The sequence below is a fragment of the Argiope bruennichi genome, chromosome 8 (genome assembly GCF_947563725.1).
Source record: "Argiope bruennichi chromosome 8, qqArgBrue1.1, whole genome shotgun sequence".
Classification (NCBI taxonomy): domain Eukaryota; kingdom Metazoa; phylum Arthropoda; class Arachnida; order Araneae; family Araneidae; genus Argiope; species Argiope bruennichi.
In genome coordinates, this window is record NC_079158.1 from 116629404 (window position 1) to 116644279 (window position 14876).

General features: G+C 29.2%; 1 protein-coding gene across 4 annotated transcripts in view; it reads left to right on the forward strand.

The window, feature by feature from the left end:
- Positions 1-14876, forward strand: part of LOC129981123 (RNA-binding protein Musashi homolog Rbp6-like) — a 247187-nt gene that overhangs the window by 17593 nt on the left and 214718 nt on the right. The gene's annotated exons all lie outside the window — the stretch shown is intronic.

Below are 14876 nucleotides of genomic sequence, written 5' to 3' on the forward strand. Positions count from 1 at the left end.
GATTTTATTTACGATTTTACCACAAGAAAAAAAAAAACTGCCGAGCGAAGTTCGATTTCCCAGGTAATACTGACCCTCGGGGGGGGCACCTCGAAATGAGGATGAGATGCTTCCGGCATGGTGGTTGGATCTCGCCACCCTGGAGGGTACACTAATAGGTGGGGGATCTGGCTCCTCCCATCGATGACGGGACGTACTTCCTTCGGGGAGGGTTGTACCGTGGCCGGTGATGGCTCTTAGGACTCAACCACAGTTCCCGCCAATTGCTGTTGCGGCGGTCCGGTCATTCAGTTTTATGGTTTAAATCCAAAATGCCTTAGGGCGGGTGGAAGAGTTAGATGGTTGACTTCCCAGGTAATACTTGATAATGCACGGAAAGGATACATTCTAGTTTAAGTGCTTATAACATAACAATTTCAAGCAGCAGCATCTCTTGATGACATTTAATTGTATTTTAGAATGAGAGTTGATGCCTCGGTTACAGCTAAATCCTTTCATATTTCTCTCTCACTACTTTGAACCACTTTCCTTCTATCTAAAAACCTTTGAATTTCACTTTTCACTCAGCTTTGTTCTCGTAATAGTTTTATTCCCATGTTCTAAAGTAAAATTCTCTTCTTCTTGGTGTTCCTATGCCTGTCTCCAAAAACACAGAAAACTTTCCTTTTTTTTTTTCGTTTCTTACTTTGTTCTTTTGCTAACAGCTGAATCTTTCTATTTTTTCTTTTTGACTTCATTCTCTGAACCACTTGCCGCAGATCTAGCAATCTTTGAAATTCCATTTTTCCAGCTTCATCATTGCTAAAGTGAAGACAGAATTGTCTTAAGATGATGGTTTTTATACAACGATCCAACGCTTGATATTTGTGCATATAATGTAAAAAATGCATAAGAAGACTGATTTTCTAGTTAGGCACACTATGCCTTAATTTTATGAAATTATTTTATTTCTTAAATTATGCATTTTTTTTTTTTTATTCATGCACCATTTATGCATTAAAATTTTTTATGCATTTTATTAATGCTATTTTATTTTTAATATTATTTTGTAGAAAATATAATCTGATATAGGAAATGAGTTTTTTTTATTCATGAAAACAAACATGGAAATTAATAATGCAAATACAAAAGAAAAAATGTTTCATTAAATGACGTTTTTGACATATTTGACAATGTTTATAAATTTCTGTTCTAAACATGTGCAGTTAGAGAATCAGTTTGTACTCTAAGAAGATATTTATTTGACAACTGTTTTTGAATGATACTGAAATATGATTTTTTATTTCTTTGAAGAAGGCTGTATCTTTGTTTTAACCAATTCATTTTTCTTTTCTTTAAAAATGAACTAATTTTCTCAGAAATATTATATCACCGTTTGATGTAAAGTTACAAAACAGCCACTATATTTCCCAAACATCATTTTGATCCAACTTGATAATATTTAGTTTTGATTTTCATGCATCATAAAAAGGCTGAAATATAAAAAAAAGGCCAATTTATTGATGCCAGCAGAAGCAATATTTATTCGTAAAAAGAGAAACCATATAATAAATTCAAATTATATAAATGCTTGTGCTTACAGCTTAAATAGTTTAATATCTAGTTATTTGAAAATGATACTTTTGGCAAAGACATTTTCTGTATTCCAAAAACGGTTCATTCGTCTCCATCTCGGTTTGGTTGTTCAATATTTCAAGTTTATTTCGGATACATCTGCTGCTTTCCGAACAGAAAGTCTTTTAGGAACACAGCAAATATTAACATCAACAAAATATTTCTCAGAAAAACATATGATAAGCTAATAGGATACAAAACTGGTATCAAAATGCGTAGATACTGAATATAAAACAACTTTTTGATAATAAGTAAAGATTTTTAATTAAGTATAATAAAAATATCTAGAGAAACATAAAAAATACACATAGAAATATTATATTATATCAAGAATATCAAAGTACTCTATTTATGCTTAAACATCATTGATATTTTTATTCAAATATGTCGTCAAAGAATTTGTCTTTACACCAGAGTTAGTAATAAACAGTTTTATAAGTCAGGTGTTCTGTTTTAACTAATAAAGGCTTGATAATAAGCGTTTTGTTCCAAATTAGTTAGTTAGTTGAACTAGGCATCTTAAGACGATATTTGGACGTGAAAAAAAATTATGTATGTGATGAGACAGATTTCCTAATTAACTTAATGAGCATGAATCAGAATGATGGAAGTATACAAAGCTTTGAATAAAACTGGATGAGAAATTGATTAAGGGTTTTAAATTTTTGTGAACTAATGGAGAAGAAGTTACCTCTGCAACACTTCTTTACATTATTGTTCATTTTTTTCAAAACTATTCACTTCAGTTGCAGGAAAAATAGAAATAGGATTTTCTTCTTAATAAAAATAAATTTTATAAAATATCCTACATGACTTTTTAAACATAATAATAAAAAAAGACTTCACCATGAAAGTTACTTTTCATAAATTTATTAATCCATCTATATTTTCCTGGAATAAACATCTTTACCTTTGTAAATGTAATTTCGTCTTTCCAATAAAATCATTGGCATTATCTTTTACAGCAAATAGTTTTAATTTTCTACAGTTGGAAACAATCGATGCCATACGCTATTATTAACTCAGTCAATACAGCCACGGGTCTTCTGATTTCATAAAATATTGAATTATTTTGAAAATGCAAAACGCACCAAGCGTCAAAAATTGCATAAAGAAGCTTCAATCATCTTTAAAATCATCAATATATTGATAAAATATTGATTATTTAATTACTATGTAAAAGGTGAAAACAGAAGACTACCATTCTGAAAAAAAATTCCATACAAAAATTCACTTTCATTCAAATAGAAAACGATAACAGACAAGAAAGAAAAAAGAAGAAGAAAAAAAGAACTCACTCTAATAACAAAACGGATTCTTTAATTCAATTTAATGGACTGCCCGCTAAGATTTATTTTTGAAAGAACCCCAAAAGAGGAAAAGAAAAAAAAGTTTCTTTGAAAGAGTTTTTGATGAATTAATTAACTCATCAATTAGGAATTACTTTTAGAAGGTTATTATTGAAAAAAAAAGAAAATGAAAATGAAATGAAGAGAAAAAGATGAAAGGAAAAAAGAAGGAATTCTTAAATTCTAGAGAGCATCGATCATGGAAGATTTACAAATGATTAAATTTTTTTCTTCAATGATTGAAGTTTAGAAAATCTTTTTATAATTAGAAGTGGAGCAAATAGGAAGAGAGAAAAACAATATATATTCACATTACCTCTCAATACTAGCATTTTTGTTTGATTTACTTTTATCGAAATTAATTGAGCAAAAGTATAATTTGCAACAAATTATTTTATATTGAAGTGCTTATGAAAAATAAGCTCATAAAAAAAGAAATTTGAAAAAAAAAAAAAAACCCTCGAAAGAATTTTTCACAAATCCATTGCTTGATTCAAAATATTTATTGCAACACTTGAATATCAAAACTGAAAAAAAAATGCGCATTAATCAACATTAAATTAAAGAAAAACATATTTAATCAGTTATTTAGCATATTTTAATTAAAAATTTTAAAAATTGATATTTTTTATTACTTTTAAAAATATCGCAGAATCTGATAGAAAAAAGCGATAGCAAAGTTCCGTACGACCTTGCGACTGTTCAGTTTACATTCAATTTAATACATTCGGATGTTACATACATTTGGTTGTAAAACATTTTTCGAACTTCAACTGTCAAAATAAAAATAAAAATGGAACAACAATATACTACATGAAGGGTTTTACATAAAATATGTTACTATAAAAACAGTGACCTCTATTAAGCGAAGTTTATATTAGCTGAGCAAGTACCAGAAAATAGAAAAGTATTTTCACAAAAAGAAGGAACATGAATTAGCTACTGGCCGAAGGGTCAGCAACTAATTTATGTTTTAGATTATAATGATAATCAAAAGTCATTATAATCTGAAATCAGATGATTTAGAAAAAGATAGTGTAAAAGAAAGCTAAGAAGAATAAAGGAAAAAATATTACGAAGAAAAATTGTTTTATTAGATTTAAAGTGTTATAAATATTTATGCGTGACAACAATCTTTTTAACCTGAATATTGGCAATAACATCTGATAGTTAAACATGTTTATGAAGTCGTTGAATTTGACATAATTGGTGTTCAGTATGTTATATTTTTCTTCTTTTTTCATACAAATGAATTGACAAAAAAAAAAGAGAGAGAGAGAGAGAGAGAAGAGTTTTTCTAATTTAAAATTATGTCTACGTGAAACCTTCTCAAAAGTTCATGTTTGCCAACTTGCTCATAAGGGCCTTGAGAGTTTGAAACTTAGAATGAATGCTATTTTTTTTCTTTTTTTACTGCCTTCACTTTTTGTCAGGGAATCTAAAATCTACCTGCCTCACCTGGTTCTAGTTTCTTGGAAAGTTTCCAAACATCATTTAATTGATTGTGCAGTAAAGAGTTCTAATTTTATAAGCTAAGTATTCAACTAAGCTCTTTTGGAGAGTTTCAAATGAAACTGCTTGTCAGAATTATTAAAAAGATTAATCAAATTATCATTAACTAAGCTGTTTAGTATATGCAATTTAAGAAAGACATTTTAAATATGCAAATGCTTATTGATAAATGGAATAAAGAATGTTATAACTGCACTTATTTATGACAGAATAAGAATATTTTTATAATAATTATATATTATTTATTCGAATGTTTCTCAGAAGTTTAAGTAAAAACCAAATGTTGCTGCGTAATGTCAATTTATCACTGCCATTTTTTGCTTTTTCGTATAGGAAGTAAAAAGAAAAGTATATAGAAAAAGTGTTGTAATCGTGAAAAACTCAAACTCGAGATTTTGACTAGCTTTGACGTTCCACACCTCCCTTAACCAAAAAAACACACTTTTGGAAAAATTATGTCAGCCTTTACGCTTAAGGCTGGACCCATGAAATTTGGTGCATAGTCTTAAAAGCAGATAGATTTCTATCAAATTTTGAAGGAAAATCCATTCAGAGGAAATCTGTCTAACTGAATTCAAATAAAAATAAATTCGATAATTATAAAACAGAGAGAACTAGATAGATAAAATTTGGTATACAGATTTAGCATCTAAAAACGTAGATTCTTACGAAATTTTAAACTAAATCCGGAAAGAGGATTGACTGTTTATATATCTGTACTTTCGAAAACGTAATAACTCAAAAACACAAAGGCAAAACACAACAAACAAAATAAATGAGATGTAATAGATGAGTTTATAACTACAATCGTAGCTTTATCTCAAAGTTTGGTTTCCAAAATTTGGTTAGAAAAATATGTCCAAAACGCATATCAAATTTTCTGGCATATCTGTATATTAATCACATGTTAATGATTAATCGCCAAAGATAGTAAGATAGATTCATTCCAAAGGTCTATATTTCACAATTATTGCTCACCAAAGGCACGCTCATAATACCCAAGTGCCAGTTTTCATGGTTCTGTCCAATGCACTCAATTTTAAGGGGGGGGGAGGAAGAGAATAAAACCCTCATTACAAATGATTCGAGAAAGCTTCCGGAAGACCACTTACACAGTTCATTTCGTTTTGATATTTCTCAGCTATCACTTCGGAAATTATCCTTCGCAGCCAACGGTTTTTATTTCACCTTAAAATTCTCAAATTTATCTTAATATATATAAATTACGTGTCACGTTGTTTGTCCTCGATGGACTCCTAAACTACTTAACCGATTTTAATCAAATTTGCCCACCGTGTGCAGTTTGATCTAACTTAAAAGATAGAATAGCCCTTTTTTTGAATTTTTAATTAGAATTTTAATTATTAATTAAAAACTAACTTTCCCGCCAAAAAAATCTTTTCATTTTCCCCACCGCCAAATGAGTACGGCCCCAACAGTCATTTTTTTCCCCAACAGTCATGAGGCTAGGCTTAAGATTTTTCGGCTGATTATTTGAAACAATTCTATTTATTTTCTTAATGTTTGATGCATTTAAAATTAAACCTTGTTAATGAATCGATCTTTCAGATTCATTCTTAAGTAGTTTTGAATTAAAATAAAACAGAATAAAGGAAATTAAAAATTTCTAATCTGCATAGCATTACCCCAACTGGCGTAGAAAAACTCACGCATTTGCGTTACCGTAACTGGCGTTGGAAATTCACGCATGCACATTGTATTCTGATTGTTGACATGACAACCATTATCAACGGATGATTTAAATTATTTTTAGGTTAGTTGCATATTTTTGTAATTAAATTGTATTTATGTTAGTTATATATATTTTTTGTATACGCTTATAGTTTTAAGTACATCGTTTTTTAAGTAGTTTTTTTTTTAACCTGTTTCCGACCGATTATTTTAAACGATTCGTTTTATTTTCTTAGTGTTTGATGCATTTAAAATTAAACATTGTTAATTAATCGTTCTGGTCATGATGAATCTGAGAATATTTTGTTGACAAATTCTTGAAATATTACATAAATTAGAAAAGATATTCTTTAGTGCCCATAAAGTTTAAACGCTCAGTGACTGTTTTCAGTAATCATATTACAAAAAAATACTTTGTTTCAGTAAAAAATATTATTATATTAATTGCAGATTAATGCTTTCCACTTTAATTTCTACGGGAACTAACAGAAAATGAGAGAGATACATATTACGTTATGACTGAAGGCGTTTATAATAATTATGAGTGAATTATATCACTATCAAAATTTGAAGTTTTAAAATATTTTGATGAAGAAGCTATTAAAGTAGGAATTGCATAAAATATTTAATTATTAAAATTTTAACGAACATTAAGATTGGCGAATCGGCTGGTCGCCAAAGGCGGCTAGTTCATTTATAAATGTCGATGTGGTTGGCGGGTTTGGATTTAAAAGAAAACTAAACATTTTTTTTAAAAACTTATTTTTAATTATTATCATGGTATTAGAAATAAAGTTATTTTATATTCTCACAAAACGTAATGGCAACACGTGAATGAATAAATCAAATAACGGAAAAGAAGTTTTATTTCCAAGTAAATGTGTATGGCAACGAGAGTGCACTACTCAATTTATTTACTCAGTTTTTAATTTCTGAGTAAATAAATTCAGTAATTAAAGAAATTGAGCAATATTTTCTTAATAAAAAATTAATATTAAAGTTACCTTAATAATAAAAATAATAATTAATAATAACTATCTTAATAATAAAAATAAAATGATCTGTTAAGACATGTAAATCTGTTTCGATGTAATTTCATAATGTAATATAGCAAATCGAATAAATTTTTCTAAGGAAAGTGGTCTTCTGATTGACTGAAGATCATTAAAATTTTTATGAAATATTTATAAATCTGTTATAAAGACCACACTATTGATTTTCCTTGGTATCTCACGCAGTCATAGATACACAGAAAACTTAATTCTAATTTAGAAAAGACAAACCTAATTCTAAAAACACTTTATATTTTGGAATTTATGAAAATCTAAACCTCGGATTATTTTGGATTTTCAGTATATAATTAGAATATTTTCACGGCGTATAGAATAAGAGAAATTATATTCTGCGTCATAAATATATCATGGAAAGTAAAACAAAGCTATTTAATCGGCAAAAAAATATCTGCTGGCAACTTTTTACAAATTTTTGGCATTATTTTCCTTTGTTTATCTATCAGTCTGTCTGTGAGCAGAAAGAAATCAAAAAAATAAAACCCTCTCTTTGAGCTAGAGGACTAAGATTCGACAAATGAAATTACAGCAAAATTTGAAGATTTCTACCAAATTTTGAAAGGAATTCATTCACAAGAAATCTGTCTGCCTGTCTGTTCGAGTACAAGAGAACTCGATAACAATAAAACGCAAAGAGCTACGCAGATAAAATTCAGTACGCAGATGTGCCATCTAAAGTACAGATAAATATAAAATTTTGAATCAAATCTTTAAAATGGTTGACTGTCTGTCGCTTAACAGTTGATAAATTTTGCATATTATCTTGTGACTACAATTGCAAGTCTGTGCCAAATTTTTGCTTCAACCTGCCAGCAAAAAGAAGCTCAAAATATATACTCATGCAATAAATTCAATAAAAATTCTAAATTCATGCCATGAATTAATAATTCGTAACTATCGTTCATCAATACGATGGAAGGTATTCGCTGCCTTCCCCAATATCCACATTTTTATGCAGGGAAGGGGAGGGGGGGGGTGAGACTTTTATCGGAAAATATATGGGAAAGTTTCGGTGACAAAAACACAAAAATAATGTTCTGGCTTTTCTAAAGCAAATTTTTGGGGGAAGTGACTCTTCAGATCATATTTGAGGGTACAAAATATCCAATAATAAGAGTACATTTAAGTTTTGGCACTGAAATTTTAATTCAGTACGACATGTATATTCTTAGTAATTTAATTAAAAAATTGAGCATGGAGTCGGTTCATTCATCTGTCGCGCATCATGCGCGACATGTTGGTTGAATGGAATCCCTTGCGCATTTTGCAGGAAGAATGTGCTGTGACGTCATTCTACCAACTCACCGTCATTGTGACGTCATTCTCAATTTGTAACTAGTTGTTACACGACATGCGCAGTTATATTTAACAAACGATTTTTCTCTTTTGTGATTCTTTATATTAGCAACTTTAAAGATATCATAAAGTTAATTTAAAAAAAAATTAACCAGTTAATTAATTTTATTTAAAGTGTACGTTTTATTATTATTAATTCTTGTACTGGGAATGAAATAAAAAAAAAAGATTTTTTTTTTATTTGCTTGCTTTTTTAGAAACTTTTATGAATCTCTTGAATAATTAGTTAATGCAGTACTGTTACAAAAGTGCGACAAATAAACTGAAAAATATTTCACAAAAAAAATTTTGCTTTTTCAAATCCATTTCTTAAGAGTGACTGAAATAAATAAGCGCGTATTCATAAAATGAAAATTTTTTTCTGACAAATAGAAATAGAAAAGAGAAAGGGAAAAAATAATCATACAATTTCGAACAAGTCGTCGATGCGCATCTTTTCGAACATTTCTTGGAAGTAGCATCTGGCGATTCTAACAGGCCTGCCATGGCTGTCCATTTGCTTGTTGCCGAACAGAAAATAGAAATTGTTGATTATGAAGTCCCAAATGAGGATCCATTAGCGGCAGGCGAAGTGCCTTTGCTAATAAGGGGGGGGGGGACAGAGCAGTTTTTTCGAGAAACTCAAAGAACTCAGAGACAATGTGTTTAAGCTTTCGTTCTTTCTGAGCTGTCAAGGCAGACAACCTCTTCTCCCGTTTCTAAATATAACTCGCTTGAAAAAAAGGGGGGTTCTTGTTATTTTCCGTATGATAATGTCTTTCAGTTCGCTTTTTTGAAATATTTCTTTTTCGATACAATTTTTCACTTGTCTTCCGGGTCCTTTGGAGAGGGTGGGATTCTTTTTTCTTCTTTTTGCTTTTCTGTTCTCTTTCGCGAAGCTGTTCAGTTGGATATATTCCAGAGAGATTCGAGAAGAAAATCTTCGTGTTCTTTAAATACGAGGAGGGAAGGGGGTTGAAGAGCGAGATGTTTTCTTCCTCCACTTTTTTTTTTTTTTTTAAAAGATGCGTCTAATGGATTGGCCGCCCGGGCAGCAGAGCGGAGAGGTACAATGAACGCCAAATACTCTTGGGGTTCAGAAGAAAAGTTTGAAGAGCAAGTATCTTTTACCCACTTTCTGAAAGTTTGTGTTCTACTCAAACATCATTAAGTGTCATAAAATGTCACAATGTGACACGTCACGTTACTTAACATCGGCTTAAGGGCTATTATATTTGTGTTCCATTTTGAAAATACAAGAGGATCACATTGAATAGGTTTCAGAACTTTGAATCATGGTCAGATAACTATGGTACAAGAGCCTGCACATTCCTGCCTAAACATACACGCCATACTAAAAGGAGGACATCTGAGCCTGATGAACTTAATTTGGTACAAAGCCATTTCCAGGCTTTCCTTAGATCAAGTTTTACCACCAGACCATTCAATACACATAGTTATGACTATTGTGGTGTGATTTGTCCTTTTGAGAGAAATAGATATTGTAAAAGTAGAAATTTCATTTCTGAATATGAACTGCTTCAGATGATAATTCATTAAAAATATTAGAATTTCAGCACCGCCTTATCCTATATATCAGTTATCATTTTATTCAGATTTATTTCCTCGTACCATAATATCAATTTATGTATAATATTAATGATCAAAATCAAGCATTACTAACTCCAATAAGTCCCAAAAATCTTTTCATTCAAATTCAAAGTCTTTTCATTCAAAAGTCATTTCATTTCCAAAGATTTAGAAAAGGGATAAAGCATTTTTTCTATTCATTCATTTTTATTTAGTTCGCCTTTCATGTCAGTAAAGATGGAATTCTGTAATCAATTTTCCATTCGCTTCCTGATAAGTTAAAGTCGTGGTAGACAATTTAATGAAAAATTTAGGTATCATGAAATTTCATTTAAAATAAAATTTTTAAAATAAAGTAAGTGCATTTTACATTCATTTTGAACCACTATTAAAATGTTTTTGACGATAATTGTAGCTCAAAAATAATATAATGTTGAATGGGTGGTACATATATCAAAGCTTGAAAACACCCGTTCTATGACACGAATACTACAAAGTTAAGTACAAAACCCTTTCATGTTGAGGAAATATTCGAAATGTTTTGAAAGGTGTTTGAGAAAAAGTCGTTTTTGTACTGAGGAAGAAACCATTGAAATGTTTTTCTAGTGTATTGTTAGAAAATATTAAAGGATTTTCTTAATATTTATTTATTTCCTAAGGAACTCATCTTTGTTTCAACAGGTTCATAACAAACATTGCTTTTTAAAGCTCTCACTTCTTTGTAACATTGTTTACTTTCTATAAATTCTGAATTCGATATATAGCACTACTTTCACTCGAGTTTTTCGATCAGCTCTTGTATAGAATTTTTGCCATTTTGAGGTATTGACAACAACAAAAATAATTAGCGGAATCAACTAACAACAACTATCAACAACTATAATGAAAAACGACAATTTATTCTACAAATATTCCTGGAAAAATAATACAATAAAAATGTATAAAAAGTACAATGCTTTTAGAAATTGACAAAAAAAGCACATCACTCATAAAATAATAATAACGACTCTATCAATAACGCAGTACATCTACAGCTCTCACTGTGAATAATACTCAAAAAAGACTCAGAGCTGAAATCGTTTGATAAGCTAATATTTAATATAGCTTTACAACAGAGCTGATGTCTTATGGAATTCTCTAGAGGAACTTTCAGATTTCAGCTCTTAATAGATATAAAATCATAAGTCTTGCTTTTTCTAGAGTCTTTATTTTCGTTGCTAAGTCTTTCAAATGGTCATCAAGGTTGGTCATTACTTTAACATCCATTAAGTATCGATACAAATACCTCTTACTACCATAAGATTAGCATGACAAAGAAATGGTATTACAGCTGCTTCTACAAATTCAATTCGAAAAATCCATTGCTCTTCTTTCTAGATGAAAGTTGGTATGTCGTCGCAACACAACATAAGAAATATAATTAGATATTGTATCCACAATTCCATCTGTCTTGTTATTGTGAAATCAAATATATTTTATACAATGAAACATGAGAAAATGTGCTTGATTATATTTATTCCTGTAATGTTTATATTTTGAACTTTAATACTAATCTTACCTGGTACGATTTAATGCAGTTGTCTCTGTCTCAGCCTTTTGGTTCTAATTGAATTTAGTACAATTGCTTGCCAGTTTCAAAATGATTTAGAATCTTTCAATTTTAGCAGACGATATTTATTTCTGAACTCTTTAAATGAATATTTTACGTTTTATATTAAAATCCATCATTCTTCCGGACGAAATGGCATTATTTAACGGCCCACGCATTTTCATTTTATTTTATTCAACTACGACTCTTATAGAAAGCAATTAACCGGGTTCCCCTAAAATTGCAAAAAATAATATACCGATTGCGCGAAATAGTTAAAATCTAATTATGGATCCAATTACTTTAAGGAAAAAGCACGAGTTTTTACATTTGTTGTTTTTTTTTAATTTATTTCACATTGAAATACTTATTCAAAGAGCCAAACGATCATTTCTTTTATTTTAGCTATAAAATAATATGTTATTTCTGCTGCTCAAATAGGAAGCGAATTATATTGATTGATAAAAATAGAATAATTACTTTTTACTTATTAAAAGAATAGTCATGACCGCGGAAAACTACCTAGAGAATTATGTTTATTTGTTAAAATAATTTAATATTATTACTGAAAAGCATTATGAATTTTCATTCTAATGCTTTGATTAAAAATTTAACTCCATTTTTTTTTCTCGTTTTGTTTCTTTCTCAACTTAACAGTCTGAAGAGATTTGCATTTTCTTCATCGTTTCTTGTAAAATAAGCATGAACCTTTTAAAAATATAATTGGTGCTTAGTTTCATAAAATATTATTTTTGTTTTTCCTATGGGTATTGAAGGTGATGGTAAACACATTTGGAGATTCATGTATTATTTACGGATTTGATATATTGTTATTCCTAATCTTATAGCTAATTTCTAAATGGTTACCGAGAGTAAAATATATTAGTGGGAAAAAATGCTTTAAATGGCCTAAATAATTATGCTTTTTATGCTGTGCAAATGTTATGGATAATAAATTGATTTCTAAAAAACTCTCTAAATTTTTATTTAGTGTCTCATTCCTATTATTTATATTTAGCAAACTGTTGTTGGTACGCTAAAATTTTAAGTAAATAAAATTCCATGGTTTGATGGTTAAAACTGTTCAAGCTATGAATATTTGAATATCACTATTTTAAATGACTTCATTGGCCTTCATTGGCCTATTAATCAATTAACGAAAATTAATAATTTATATTAATTGATTTACGAAAATTCTGTGGGGGAAGGAGGGTTGTTGATTGCTGCAAAATAATGACTAGATCAATTTTAATGTTTAAAAAGTGCAACTCTCTTTGTTTATAATGTCAATATGCAAAAATTATATTTTTAAATATGACAAAAATGCCGGAGAATGTATAAAAGTTTAGACATTGTATAAAAATAGTCAATAAATTGGACCATCCATTCTTTGACCCGATAATATAAATTTTGTGTGTCATTTAGGGAATTTTTTTTGTAATTGGAGAAACAAACCTATCTCTGATGATTTAGAAATTAATTATAAATTGGACTAGATGTTGGGCTGCAATTAAACTAGATTTCCTTTATAATTATTTGTATTATATATCATATACATAATTAATATTTTTTTTCTTATCCTTGTTGACCAGAAAATGACATAAAATCTTTAAATGAACGGGTTATAATAGGTTTAAAATCTGCATTATTGCCCTCATTTAAACTCCAAAATATGCCAATATTTTTGTGCAAGAAAATATTTGCAAATAAATAAGGAATAGACTAACTAAACATCCTCTTTTTTTTGTGTGTGTTAACACATTCACGACACGGTCGACTGTTATACTAAAGCATAATTTATTCCATAATTGAAATAAGCTTTCATTATAATCTCATAAACGAAACTGCTTTAAACTTACCTTTCATAGTAATTTTTTGGTAGTTCAATCAACGCTACTATTGGATATTTAAGATAACACTCATTACCTCGTGTTTTTTTACATTCTAAGAGACTTTAAACTAGGAACACACTCTATGGAAAGATTTTACTGATTTCTTATAAAATTTTTCCATCAATATTGTAAATTATTTACATCCAAATTTTAAAAGAATTATTTTGCCACATTTACAGTAAGAACCTCTAAAGTTGATTACTATCATTATAAAGTCATTTAGAACAAAATTTATTCGTCTGGAAAGTTTTTCATTTTTTTGCCAATCATTTGACTCAATCGATACAAATTCTTGAGTTACAAAATTTCCTTTTTTCTTTTCGCTGGTCGTAGCCACCTTGATTTTTAAAACGTCATCTTCTAAAAATAATATCTAAAAGTTGGCGCAGCTAAAAATTCGCTTCGTCACCTGCCAGAGCCACATCTGGCGAAAAACTCATTGCTCATCTCTGTATCGGTCTCTCTCCCCCCTCTTTTAACACAATGCTACATACAGTACAAACAGCATAATTTGTTTAAGGACAATTAAATGAAAACTTCTAACGTTCCTAATAACTGTGTAACTTATATGATTAAATTATTCAAATACTATTTGCATTTGGCGACCACCGGATTCGACAGATATATTAATTGTATTTGATTTAATTTGAATTTCTTATGTATATATATCTTCATGTTACTCTCAAAGAATATTTTTGGGCTTCAAATTCTAACAGACCTTTGAGTCTTGTTATTTTAATGGTCTTACACCTATTCTGTTTATTATGTACATGAACCTTTCTAATGAAATCGAATCCCGTATCATCAAAATGCTATAAAAACTTAAATATTTATGTAATTTATGTCAAACTACATATTGTCTTTTGCGATAATATATTTTCATTTTTTTTTTATTCCTTAATGTAAACTTCTCAGATATTCTTCTCAATAGATAGCAGAACCTTTCTTTTTTAAACAATGGAAAGGAATCAAGATATTCAATATTTAATGGAGCATTGAAAATGGATGGAATCTCCTTACAACAACATAATTTATCGTTGCAATTCACGTAAAAAATGTTTAAAAAATTGTCAAAAGGCAGAAGGAAATTGCTTTTCAAATTATCTTAAAAAGACAATTTTTTGAATTTTAAATCAGTTTACAAATCAGTTCCATGCAACAATAATTCGGGAGTTATCACAACTAAAATAGTAAAATTTCGCGTAAATTTTAATTCACTAAAATTTTAAAATCT